Consider the following 13,331-nt stretch of genomic DNA (forward strand, 5'->3'; position numbering starts at 1 on the left):
AACTAATGCCCCCAATTTCTTTCACTGATTATCCTCTGACATCCCCATCCCACTTCCATGGTACTGAAATGGCAGCTGGGAAAGAAACTCCTTGTTCCAGTCAGAGTGACCTATTTTAGTAAATGATGGTTCCACTGGAATTCCGCAGGAGTCCCATAGCTGAAACAGATGCCAGAAAACATCAGCTTTCAGCTTCCCGAGATCTGTCCAACTACAAGAGGTTTGTGTTCAGGATTCTGCATACACGCTCCTCCCTGATCACCCTGGGACCTCCTCCCCTTTTCGTTTCAGACTGACAAAGAGTGCCTGAGTTTTAAATATCGGTTGACCACGGTTTAGGGTGTGATGACCCCCACTTAACTTTCACCGGGGAGCCCCACACCCTCTTTCTCATGCTGTCTTCCAACCTTCCCCCAAAGTGGCTTTGAATGATCAGAAACCCTAATCGAAAATGTTTTAGTGACAAAACACTAGCCCAATAGTGTGTGGTGGATACTCCAAGAAAAAGATTGAGTGCCCTGTGTTACCTCGATATATTCTCATATGCGTATAGAGTCAACATTAAAGGAAGAGAGTTTTCATCAGTGTTACTCCACTTTACCTCTTATCATTGACTCGTTTTAATTATTACTAGCTTACCCGTCGCGCGTTGCTGCGATCTCAGAAGAAAACAAATTCAAGTAAACTTGATATGATAACATTCAATTTACATTGTGTCATTTTTATTGAAACGTATTCATTTTAATATGGAAAACATTTCAAAGTGTTGTTTTAATTCTATTTATTTATTCTAGTGCTTGTGGATACACGATATTTTTTGTTTTTCCGTCTGGTGCGTACACGAATAAATCAGAAGGTTTTTCGACTCGTGAGCTGGCCACATACAGTTGTCCATGTGAGAAGCACGGATTCTCCTAATCTAGTCCACACACTTGCAGCGATTGTCCTTGTGCTTTGTTGATGGTCATTGCAAAAGCGAGTCGCACCGGAAAATGTAAACATTTGAATTCAAATGGCATATCTGTTGTGATCATTGGAATACTTGGCAAGAGTACATCTTCCCCCTTGAATTTCCCATTTAAAATTTTAGCTTCAATGACATTGTTCATCATCTTTTTCACCGAAAGTCTTGTACGGTTGCAAAGTCGTGGTTGCAAATTCAGTACTCGTAAGATTATGAGGGCCCCGGGGGGGCGATCTTTAAAAATATTTTATGCCAGAAACCTTTGCGGGAGTGTACTCCACAACTTCCCAAAGTTTCATGGCGATCAGATGAATGGTGTAGTAATGCATAAAGGACAAACAGACAGACATACATACATTCGTTTTTATATATATAGAAAAGTTTGAATTGTTATAAACATTAATATGATTAATATTAAAAGTACTTCTAAAATTATTAGCTTCAAAGCTACTTAATACATATGATTTGGTTTGGAACTTTAAGATCAATGCAACCAAACTGAGGCTATTGCACACCAGTGTGCCAGCCGGTGGAGGTGTCAATCATTCAGAAGGGGGGCCTGCCTGGCACTGAGGGGGCAGTGAACTGTAGCTGGTTCACCCTACGTTCTTCCCTGAGTGCCCCACGAAAGTGCTACTCACCAGCAAGAAGTGCTACCCACCAGCAGTGTGCAATATATTACTGGACTCAGCTACAGTGAACCCTTACCCATTGTAGGGGGGCAACTGCCCCTCGCCAGGCTTCACGTAGATTTGAGGAAGGGGCACAGTCCTTTTTATCTTCCCTCCTAGGGGATGAGTTTACTGCCCCCCCCCGACTTCTATGTGTGTGCTGAAAGTAGATTAGGGCGTAAGCATTGCATGCATGTGCAGGTGTTACAATATTACATGAACTTGTGCTTAGTGATTCAGGTCCTCTAGAAGGCTTAGTTATAGCAAAAAAAGATGCAGCTCCCCAAGGATGTTGACTTTAGTGCCATGAAATGCCTCACCTAGCTTACCCCTCGGGTCCCAGTTACCCTCCTGGAGGGCTCCAGTGAAGGACACTTACATCCTGTACTGTGATCTGGTTGGCAGTTCTGCCAACAGGCAAGGGTTAGAGTGAAAGGGCCCGACTCACAAAGCTAAATTTGCACTTGTGTGTAAGTTTACTACTTTTCGATATTCACAAAGGTAAGTTACTACTAGTAAAGTTAGACTTTGGTCTAAGTTTATCTTTCTACATCCCGAAAATGAGTAAAGTTACAACAAAGTGTAAGTTTACCTTTGTGAATCAGCCACTCGTATGGCCCGCTGGTGTCTACATCTTACCTTGCTTTGATGCAAGTTCCTGACTCATGAGAGCAGCTTTGGTTGAACAGGGCTATGGATTTTAAAGATGGCGGGCTTCCAGTTGCCTCTGACCTTTGGTCAAGATCCTCAATGAACCAGACAGGAACACGACCCCCACCTTCTTTTACATTCCTCTGGAGAGCAGGAGAAGCTCTGCTTCACCCCCCTCCATACAGGAGGTATGACAAGGCACATGGCTCTACAACCTGACACAGTTTAGGAACATCCTGCTAATGGCGCCTCTGGACAAACAGAGGTATTTTGGTGGGGCCTTGTTGTCTGAGACTAGTTCCCATAACTCTATTCCTTATGGTTCTAGAGGTGTCATGGAATAGGAGCAGGCCTGGACCAGCATTTTCAAACCCAGGGCCTCATTCATAGTCTTTTGCCGTAGGGCGGCACCGCAAGCCTTTCTACTGCACTGACCTGCGTCAAAAGAAAAGAGAAAGAATGCGCCCCCATGATGGCACACAATGGGCTGCCATGCACTAACTCAGGCACCCTTGCGCCATGCTGCAAGGTTGTTTGCATTTAAGGGTGAATGTTTTTTTGTGCAGGAAGGGACACCTTGCAGCACAAAGACAATCAATGGAGGAGATGTCCTGTTTTGATGTGTGCAGCTCATGTGGAAAAGGAAAAAAACAAGAAGAAATAAGGTTATTTCTCCTCATGCCTCATCTTTGTAACTCCTGGGGGGAGTAGGCTTTTGACGCATTTCCAGGTTTACAGAATCTAAAAAAAACTGCAAAGGCCATGGATGTTATATGGGGACACCCAGCTTATCACCCATGCCACGCCTCCCTATTGCAGGTAGGGTGACCAACCGCCCGTAAATTTCACGGACCGTCCGTCATTTTAGTATCCCAAATTACGGACGCCTTACAGACATCATACTAAAATCGAAATGGGAAATCTCAGTGAGGAATGCTGTTCCCCATGCGAGAGGCCCCGTGAGTTAAAAAGATTTCACTCGGGCCTCTCACACTTGTCTTTTAACGTGAAGAGGCTGCCTGCAGAGGCCCCTCCCGGACCTCCCTCGTTCAGACTGTGGAGCGGCCCATTGTCAGTCTGAGACTGCCGCGGATTAGCACTTTAGAATGACAATGGACCCTATTGTAGTGACAGCATGTGGTGTGCCTCCTCCTGCCTGGGACTAGGGCAAAACATTCTGCTTTTGTCTTGGCGCCCTGCTGGGGAAAATGAAAATAAAATAACTAACACCGTTTTCACTGTACATTTAAAAGACAGATTTCAACATACAAATAAAAAAATACTATTTATTAATGTTTATTGTTACTAGCAGAAATCTTGATTGCAGAAAGGGCCCAATGTCGCTTTGCAAAGTTGCCCGCATACTGTAAAACTGTGAAGTGCACGATTGGTTCAACCTAATATAAACTTATTTTGACTTGTATTTATTTTAGTTGTCTATTTACTTACTTATATATTATTGTGCCACCTCCTCTGATATGTCTGTAAAACGTATGTTTTGACCCAAATTTCTCTCCTGAATTTTGACCTTCTGTCCTGAATTTTTGTCCTGAATTTTGACCCTTTGTCCTGAATTTTAACCCTTTGTCCTGAATTTTGACCCTTTGTCCTGAATTTTTACACTGACCGCCCTGAATTTGCACCCTGCCAGTTGGTAACCCTAATTGCAGGGTGAGGCAATGCAGTGACTTGTGCTGCGTTGCCTCAGTCCATATTTACAAGGCCATGAAAAGCGATGCAGGGTGGCTGTACTTGGTCTTGCAAATGAGCCCCTAAAACTGCACTACCCAAAATGTAAGACATTTTTAATGACCAAGTGGCACTCGTGCCAGGGCCAGGACGTACGAAAGGAGGGGTTGCAGGTTGACAAATGTCTTCCAACACACAAATTAATTTACAGGCATATAAATAAGCTTCACAAATAAATCCCATCAGGAAGAGACCTTTGAATGAGCCACATTTCTTTATAACTCAGAGGGGTGATGGATGCACAGATGTGAATGAGAGCCACATGAGCCAAGTTGCTTTACAGGAGGAACGGACAAAGGACAAGTATGCATCAGAATCCAGTTTCCAGGTGTTTTTTCGTGCATTACATAGGGTGGTTTAGCAGAGAAACGGCATAACTTGTATGTTTAGTGAGCTCTGTGTAAAGTGCAGTGCCAACCACACCATGCTTTAGACTTATAGTTAGGGCAGTGTGCTACAAAAAGCTTGCACTTTCAACGTTGTCTTTTAGAACCCTTCCAGTGGCACGGTGGAGCTGTCATCTTGTCTGCGTTGGGAAGCCCAGTCCACATGCAGGTAGTGTTGGGAAGTCTAGTCCACATGTGGGTGGCGTTGGGAAGCCCAGTCCACATGCAGGTAGTGTTGGGAAGTCTAGTCCACATGTGGGTGGCGTTGGGAAGCCCAGTCCACATGCAGGTAGTGTTGGGAAGTCTAGTCCACATGTGGGTGGCGTTGGGAAGCACAGTGCACATGTGGTTGGTATTGGGAAGCACAGTCCACATGGGGGTGGCCTTGGGAAGTCCAGTCCACATGTGGGTGGCGTTGGGAAGCCCAGTCCACATATGGGTGGCATTGGAAAGCGCAGTACACATGTGTATGGCATTGGGAAGCCCAGTCCACATGAAGGTGGCCTTGGGAGGCCCAGTCCACATGTGGGTGGCGTTGGCAATCCCAGTCCACATTTGGGTGGCGTTGGGAAGCCCAGTCCACATGTGGGTGGCGTTGGGAAGCCCAGACAACTTGTGGGTGGCATTGGGAAGTCCAGTCCACATGAGGGTGGCGTTGAGAAGCCCAGTCCACATGTCGGTGGCCTTGGGAAGCACAGTGCACATGTGGGTGGTATTGGGAAGCACAGTCCACATGTGGGTGGCGTTGGGAAGCACAGTCCACATGTGGGTGGCGTTGCGAAGCCCAGTCCACATGTGGGTGGCCTTGGGAAGCCCAGTCCACATGTGGGTGGCCTTGGGAAGCCCAGTCCACATGTGGGTGGCATTGGGAAGCCCAGTCCACATGTGGGTGGCATTCGGAAAGTCCAGTCTACATGTGGGTGGTGTTGGGAAGTCCAGTCCACATGTGGGTGGTGTTGGTTAGCCCAGTCCACATATGGGTGGCGTTGGGCAGCCCAGTCCACATGTGGGTGACGTTGGGAAGCCCAGTCCACATGTTGGTGGCCTTGGGAAGCACAGTGCACATGTGGGTGGTATTGGGAAGCACAGTCCACATGTGGGTGGCGTTGGGAAGCCCAGTCCACATGTGGGTGGCCTTGGGATGCCTAGTCCACATGTGGGTGGTCTTGGGAAGCCCAGTCCACATGTGGGTGGCCTTGGGAAGCACAGTGCACATGTGGGTGGTATTGGGAAGCACAGTCCACATGTGGGTGGCGTTGGGAAGCCCAGTCCACATGTGGGTGGCCTTGGGATGCCCAGTCCACATGTGGGTGGTCTTGGGAAGCCCAGTCCACATGTGGGTGGCCTTGGGAAGCCCAGTCCACATGTGGGTGGCCTTGGGAAGCCCAGTCCACATGTAGGTGGCCTTGGGAAGCCCAGTCCACATGTGGGTGGCGTTGGGAAGCCCAGTCCACATGTGGGTGGCATTGGAAAACCCAGTCAACATGTGGGTGGTGTTGGGAAGTCTAGTCCACATGTGGGTGGCGTTGGGAAGCCCAGCCACATGTGGGTGGGGTTGGGAAGCCCAGTCCACATGTGAGTTGCATTGGGAAGTCCAGCCCACATGTGGGTGGCGTTGGGAAGTCCAGTCCACATGTGGGTGGTGTTGATCAGTAAAACACTATTCTGCCCTTCTTTGCATAGTTTTCGAGAAATTAGGACCTATCCTTTCAAACTGATACATTTATAGCTCTTTGTCCTTTGATACACAGCACAATAGTCAAAATACAAGTCACACAAGTTTTCTGAAGCTAAATGAGCTGATATTTAATTCCCGTGTTATTGACATTGTAGCACCTGCGCGATTACGTTTTGAGAGACTGTATATGGCCACAAGGTGGTAGGGCTTTCTGTCTTTCGTGTTAAATATTTTAGGGGCTAGAGTTTCTACAAGTACACCTATCAACCTGAAAGATCCCACTTTCTGCAGCAGACATGGAGTTTATTCATTGTAATTGTCAATGTCATGCAGTATATAAACATATGTGTGTGTGTGTGTGTGTGCACACACACACACACACACACACACACAAACATCATCATCACCCAATGCCATGAGATACCAGTGGCACAACATTACCCAATAATAATCACCACAGTACTCCCACAAACCAGTGCTGACCCCTGCACTTCTAATAAGGCACCAGAGACCCTTAGCTGACAAGCCTTTCTATATTTGGGTTAAATACACTGAAAACTAAAGATTTTCTATACGCTATGGAGACCCAGGATTGGGTTCCATCTAAATTCAGTATAATTTGAGCGCTTGTGGCAGAAGGTTTACCATATGGAAGTTGTTTTTCCTATTTGCCCTCCCAAACACATGACGGTATGCGCAGGCACTCACACATACACGAAAGAAAAGTAAGGCACTCGCAGGCACAACAAAGACACACATGCACTGACACGAGCACCTACACTTGCACTCATGCACTCACAGACACACAGTCAGCTTTGTATGCAAGTTCCACACACAACAATATTGTTATGAAGAAAGCGCACAACCATTAAGTGCACCCACAAGCCCTCTGGGTGGGGCACTCTTCTGCATACGCCAACTAGCCTTGCCTTTCATACAAGAATCAATTATATCATGTTTTTAGGAGACACCCCTGCCCTTGTGTTGTGACATAGCGCCCTGAATCATTCAGAGTTGCAGATGTGGTTCAATGTTTCATCTCACTCATTGCACAATCAATGAACTGTGTGCCAGGCTCCCATCTGATCATGCTGTTTAGCTTTCAAAGTTCAACATATGGGCTGCCTCCAACAGCCACGGCTGCTGCAGGTTAGAGCGGTGGGGCGGTGGGGCCGGGTGAGGGAGGATTTCCAGAGAGGACCACAAGGGAAAATTAATTATTTATTTAATTTTCCCTTGTGGTTGTCTCTCAAACTCCCCCCTCACTTGGCCTGACCTCCCCACCGGTCTTACCTGAAGCGGCCGCGGCTGGCCTCCAATTCAACGTTCAAGGGAAGCGCTGCCTCCAATCCAACCATCAAGAAATATGCTTCCTCAAATCCAAACTTCAAGAGAAGCGCTGTTACCAATCCAACCTTTAGGAGATGCGCTGTTACCAATCCAACCTTCAAGAGATTTGGTGCTAACAATCCAGTCTTCAAAAAACGAGCTGCCTCCAATGCAACTTTCAAGAGAAGCGCTGCTACCAATCAAACCTTCATGAGCCAAGCAGCCTCCAATCCAACCTTCAAGAGAAGCGCTGCTACCAATCAAACCTTCAAGAGCCAAGCTGCCTCCAATCCAAACTTCAAGAGAAGCGCTGCTACCAATCAAACCTTCACGAGCCAAGCTGCCTCCAATCCAACCTTCAAGAGAAGCGCTGCTACCAATCAAACCTTTAAGTGCCAAGCTGCCTCCAATCCAACCTTCAAGAGAAGCGCTGCGACCAATCCAACCTTCAAGAGCCAAGCTGCCTCCAATCCCACCTTCAACAGAGCGCTGCTACTAATCCAACCTTCACGAGCTGAGCTGCCTCCAATTCAACCTTCAACAGAGTGCTGCTACTGATCTATCTTCAAGTGAAGTACTGCCTCCAATCTAACCTTCAAGAGAAGTGCTACCTCCAATCCCGTCTTTAACAGGTGTGCTGCTACCAATTCAACCTATAAGCCACATGGTGCCTCCAACCCAACTTTCAAAAGACATGCTGCCTCCAATACAACTTTTAAGAGACACTCTGCCTCCAATCTAATCCAACCTTCAAGCAACATGCTGTCACCACCTCATTGCATGATCAGCTGTTTGTCAGTCACTCTTCTAACAGTGATATTTGGCCTCCAAAGTTCAGGAGCTGTGCTGTCTCTAATCCAACCTTCAAAAGACACACTGTTTTAAGTCTAACCTGAGTTGTGCAGCTAACTCACCACCAGTAAAGTGCAACCACCTCCTGAACTAGGAAGCCGAGTAGCACATCCCAAGATTGTCATAGTCCCCAAGGGACCCCGAAATCAAGAAGCCTCCAACCCCAAAACAATAACTATTACAACCTCTAAACTTTCTCAGGTAACTCAAAGCTCATTATGCCTCAGCTTCAGCTTCACATACTCCAGCAAGGTCCAATGTCCCACACTCCCTTTGGACAGGACACCCAGCCTTCCAGAATGTCCCCTCACTCCCCAACCTTCAGAGACGTCTTGTCTCCAAACCAACTTTCAAGAGACATGCTGTCTCAAACCCAACCTTCAAGTGATGGGTACCAACACATGTCTGTGCAGCTGGAAATTGAGTTGAATGGCTTTACTGAGAGGCTGCCATTATTGTTTAGGACATAGACTGTAGGAGAGGGTAACTGCTGCTGAGGACCACCCCTACTACTGAAGCTACTCACAGACAGTGGAGGAAAACCAGCCTTTTGTAAGCTGGGGCAGCAGAGCAGGGAATAGGGCAGAGAATAGGGCAGAGCATCAGTCATTTGTCTATGCGACCCGGGTCCACCGGGCTAATGCTGGAAGAGGGATCCAAAAAGCAAAGACTTTTAAGGAGCAACAGTAGACCCCCAAAACTGAAAAGTGCTCATGAATTTTCCATCACAGTAAATACAACCATTATGTTGACTGTGTGGTTAATGGAAATATTCTCTTAATCATCTCTCCACACTCTGGTTGCAACAATGGATCAGGCTGTTGAGCCACCTCTGGTTCTCTAATGACGTGCTAATGAACCTCAAGGATATGAGAGTGACAGTGGCCTTTAACCAGCTTTTTGGGCTTTTAGATGCAGGTCATTGGGTACGCCGACAAAGACCCTTCGCCTGGGGTACTTTATCAGGGCATCCAGGGACCTCAGGCCACTCTCCCCACTGCTAGTGGTCTGTAGGCTGACAATTGTGGAGTGATTGCAAAGACGCCTTTCACATAGCTTAAAACCAAACAGACAAAAACAACAGGTACTAATCATCAATCGCTTTAGAGGCTGTCACAGCATGTTGTGTGAAATGCACTTAAGTGGTGAAGGATGCTCTGAATACAACACACACACTAGGATGCTGTTTGCGATTGCCCACAGCAGCAGTCAGAGAGCAGTCATAGCGCGCCATACCTCTGTGGTGCTGAGCTGTGCACTCTGCCCAGGGGCTGTCCTTCTACACCACCTCAGGACTCGCTGGAAAGACCCAGAGCTGGTGCATGGCTGGACACATTTTATGCTGTATACATGGGGCAGGCATCCAGGGGGGCGTGGCTTCTTGCGTGCAAAGAGGACTCTAGAAGTTAAAGGCAGGACAACAGCCCTCACATGAGGGAGGACAAACAACAATGGAGATTTCACAAGAGTTTCGTCCCCAGAGGCAACTTCCATTCGAGGAGTTACCTCAGAAGGAACTTTGATATACACACTTGATTGCAACAGTGTTTTCCATTTTTTTAGTTAGTTCACTTTGGGTTCTGACCATGTGACAAGCAGAAGCTGTGCAGTCACCTGGCCACTTGAGGTCTCAGCATGCTGCATATTAAGCCAGTCTCCTAATTTAATTATAGGTGCATGGGGTGTACATGTTCTGTGAGCTATGACTGAAGTAAAAACCATTTATGTTAAGAAAGTGATGCCCTGACAGTTGGGGGACAACATGTTCGACATATATGAGCCTTCATTTTGTGACATGCAGAACTGGAGCCCAAACATAAATTTCACATGGCTTGTTCTCATACATTTGAGGAAGAAACTGTATTTAGTAAGCATTATGTGTCTCTTAAGACCATGAGGTCAAACAGTAGTGACCCAACCAATTTAAGATGGTGCCCTCACCGACAAAGAAGCAGCATCATAACCTTGTGAGGTGCAAAGCGATGCCTTGTGCAAGACATATGCTCCGAACAAGAGAGAACAGACTAAGGAGCGTGACTTAGTTTGCAAAACAGGAACTCTGCTGCCCACCCTATATACTGCTGATGGAGCTGAAGGAAAGCTTTCTCAGATGGTGTAGGAAGGTGGATATCTGACTATGGTTACCCCCAAACTTTTTGCCTGGTGTTTAGCTGGTTTTTGACTTAGTTGGCCTGGGATCCTGCTATTCAGGGCCCCAGGCTGATTGCTCTCTCCTTAAAATGGACTCCATGTACCTTAGGTACATAACACAATTGGAATTGGTTCACCTTATAGGCCCCTGTAACAGTGTACCATAGGTACCCAGGGCATAGGTGTATCCAAGGCCTACCAGGGGCTGCAGCACGTATTGTGCCACCCCTGGCCTGGCCTCCATCTTTTGACACAACTGGCTGATCACTCAGCTGGGGTAAGTCGGTGTAACCACCTCTTACTTAGGTACAGTATGTCTGTGCCTAACCCTAAACTGGACACATATGTTCCTATCAGCCACTCCTATGGAAGGCCTCATCAATCCTGGAGGCAGAGTGCTTGGAAATATGTGAGATGGTGCTCTGGCATGAGCTGAGCCTGTCTGCAGCTGTCGGGAACCACTCCCTAAGCTGTTCCGGGATATTGCCATACCATATACTCTTAAGTGCATTATAATCCTCGCGGTTAAATGCTATCTTTGGTTTGGCTTTATCAAAACATGTCGAGTAAGGTGTCATACGAATTGGAATACTATCCCCTCGCCAATTCTGGCGACGGGGATAGCATTCCACCCTTCTAGAGGGACACGACATGTGTGTAGCCTTAACCCCGGTTAAAGTTAAACAGAGCCTCAGCTTCACAAAATGGACGCTGCCACCACAGACACAAGTCTGGCCTCCTGCTGCTGACCGAAACTCGGCAGATGGTGGCCTGGACAAAGGGTTTCCTGCCTTGGGAGGTGCGAGCACCACCCCAGACAGGATTTTGTGTATTAGGTAGGACAGGGCTGAAAAGAATCAGACATGCCCGGGGCACACAAGGTGTCCCCGTGCATAGGCCAGTCCAAACCGGTTCTGGGGCCTTCCAGCCCCAGTCCTGGCGCGGAGCTGGACAAAGGAAAGGGGGTGTAACCGCCCCCCTTCCTGGTTCCTCCCAGAGGAGGGACCTAGTAGGTGATCCACCCCCAGTTTGGGAATAAGAGGGGGAGCAGTGCCATTGCACAGCAGATCATCCCGAAATCAACTTAAAACTAAGAAGAAGACTGGACTTCGACATTCTGCTGCACAGAAGACTGAAGAAGAATCTCCCTTGTGGCCAAGGAGTGACCACCCTGTGCACACAGGTACCAACCAGCGACTCGACGTCTGCTTTGCCGCCGCCTCCCGCCGGAGACCGAGCCCAGAGCCCGACAAGAACCAGACTCCCAGACCTCTCAGAGCCCGATCCACAGTCCCTGCGAAGAAGGGACCCGTGGAGGCACCGAGTGACGTGGGACCGGACCTCTTGAAAGACACTCGAACAGCTGACTGCGCAGCTTCTGAGGCATCCTCGACGTTGTGCTTTGGGGATTGAGAACCCCCACCACCGAGCAGCCCTTGCACCGAAGATCAGCCCTCCAGCATCTCCACGATCTGCGTGGGGCCCTTTTGCATTGTGCCACTCGACGCGCCATCCCGGCCACTAGCCACGCGGCCAGCGGCCATCTTGGCGACGAACCCAAAGATTTAAACAGCAGGTCTGGTTGCTCCAGACCTACCCAAGCTCCTGTGAAAAGGAGCACCCGCTCTGACCTTGCTGGTCCGAGTGAACAGCATCTTTCAACTTCTGCGTGGCTTGCATTTGCCAAGGCCTGTTTGCTCCGATCAGGTCGCCGACACCGCCAACAGCGAGAAGCCTACGTGGGACAGCTCGTGACCGACTCCTGGACGTCCTCGACCCCGGGTATCCACGTGGCTGCAGAAAGAAGCTACCCGACAACGCCTGTTTGCACCCGACATCGCCTGGTTCCAATCTGGTTCCACGGTAGTCACTGGCTAGTGACTTTGAACACTGTCCCCTCTGCTTTCAGGTCTTCAACTCTTCTGATCCACCCTTGGATCCACCGGAACTCTTCTCATCGAGCCGCCTGCAGCATCTTCAGCTCCAAGCACCATCGACCAGCGTGACGAAACCCGACACATCTTCGACCCTGTGCACCCGCTTCCTGTGGGTGAGGTAACTCAGCTCCGCCGGTGCTCCTGCACTGGTACACATCCCAAGGGCCTGTGTTTTAAGTTTCAGCTCCGTAGGTCACTCGGAAGGTTCCTAACTTTCTAACTTTGTGCTTTTTACGCACCATAGACTTTGTATTGAGAAGTGCGTGCACTTTGAACACTGCACCCGAGTCCCGTGGGCCTTTCCCGACTTAGTTAACTCCAGTCTCGAATAGCTCCAGCGATTCCCAAGGCCCTAGGCCTCTTCACTTTCCTTTAGGTATCCCTTATACCACTTATTTAGTATATGGTTTAGGTGGCCCCTAGGGCTCATCCATATTGTGCAACTTTTGTGTATTTTAAACTGTCTTGTGATTTTACGCTTGTGCTTCTGTGCTCATAAAGAGTCCAGGGGATTTTAATAGTTAATAAATCAATATATATTTTCAATATATATCTGTGTGGTGTCCCTTTCATTTGGTATTCAAGGGGGGTTGTGTATGGTATAACAGCTGGCTTCACATGCCTTTCAGAGTTTAGCCTAAGACTGCTTTGTCCACGTTACCACTAGGATAACTGGTCTACAAGGTTGAATTACAACCATCATCATAAGGGTTGCTTGGCATGATACAAAGTGATCACTAAGAATTAGTGAGCATTATATATCAGGCCAACTTCTCACATTGGTGGCAGCGGTGGGATCTGAGCTTGCTGTTGTTTTACCATTACAATCTTTGAGATTATCATTTGAAAGATCATACAGGTACCTGCTAGGTACATATAAAACAAGACTAGTATACTTAAGTTCTACTGAACTTAGTTGTTGTAGAGCAAAGGGAGTAGCACACCCTAGCTACAACTACTAGA

The 13,331-nt window shown here is 47.9% G+C and overlaps 1 protein-coding gene across 1 annotated transcript in view; it reads right to left on the minus strand.

The window, feature by feature from the left end:
* Positions 1 to 9,587, minus strand: part of LOC147693237 (tyrosinase-like) — a 300,300-nt gene extending 290,713 nt beyond the window's left edge. Inside the window, exon 1 of the mRNA XM_086933641.1 lies at positions 9,517 to 9,587. The gene's annotated coding sequence lies outside the window, so the exon portion shown is untranslated. The remainder of the gene's footprint in view (positions 1 to 9,516) is intronic.
* Between the last annotated feature and the right edge of the window lie 3,744 nt (positions 9,588 to 13,331).

Source organism: Lissotriton vulgaris, chromosome 8, assembly GCF_964263255.1.
Source record: "Lissotriton vulgaris chromosome 8, aLisVul1.2, whole genome shotgun sequence".
NCBI lineage: Eukaryota > Metazoa > Chordata > Amphibia > Caudata > Salamandridae > Lissotriton > Lissotriton vulgaris.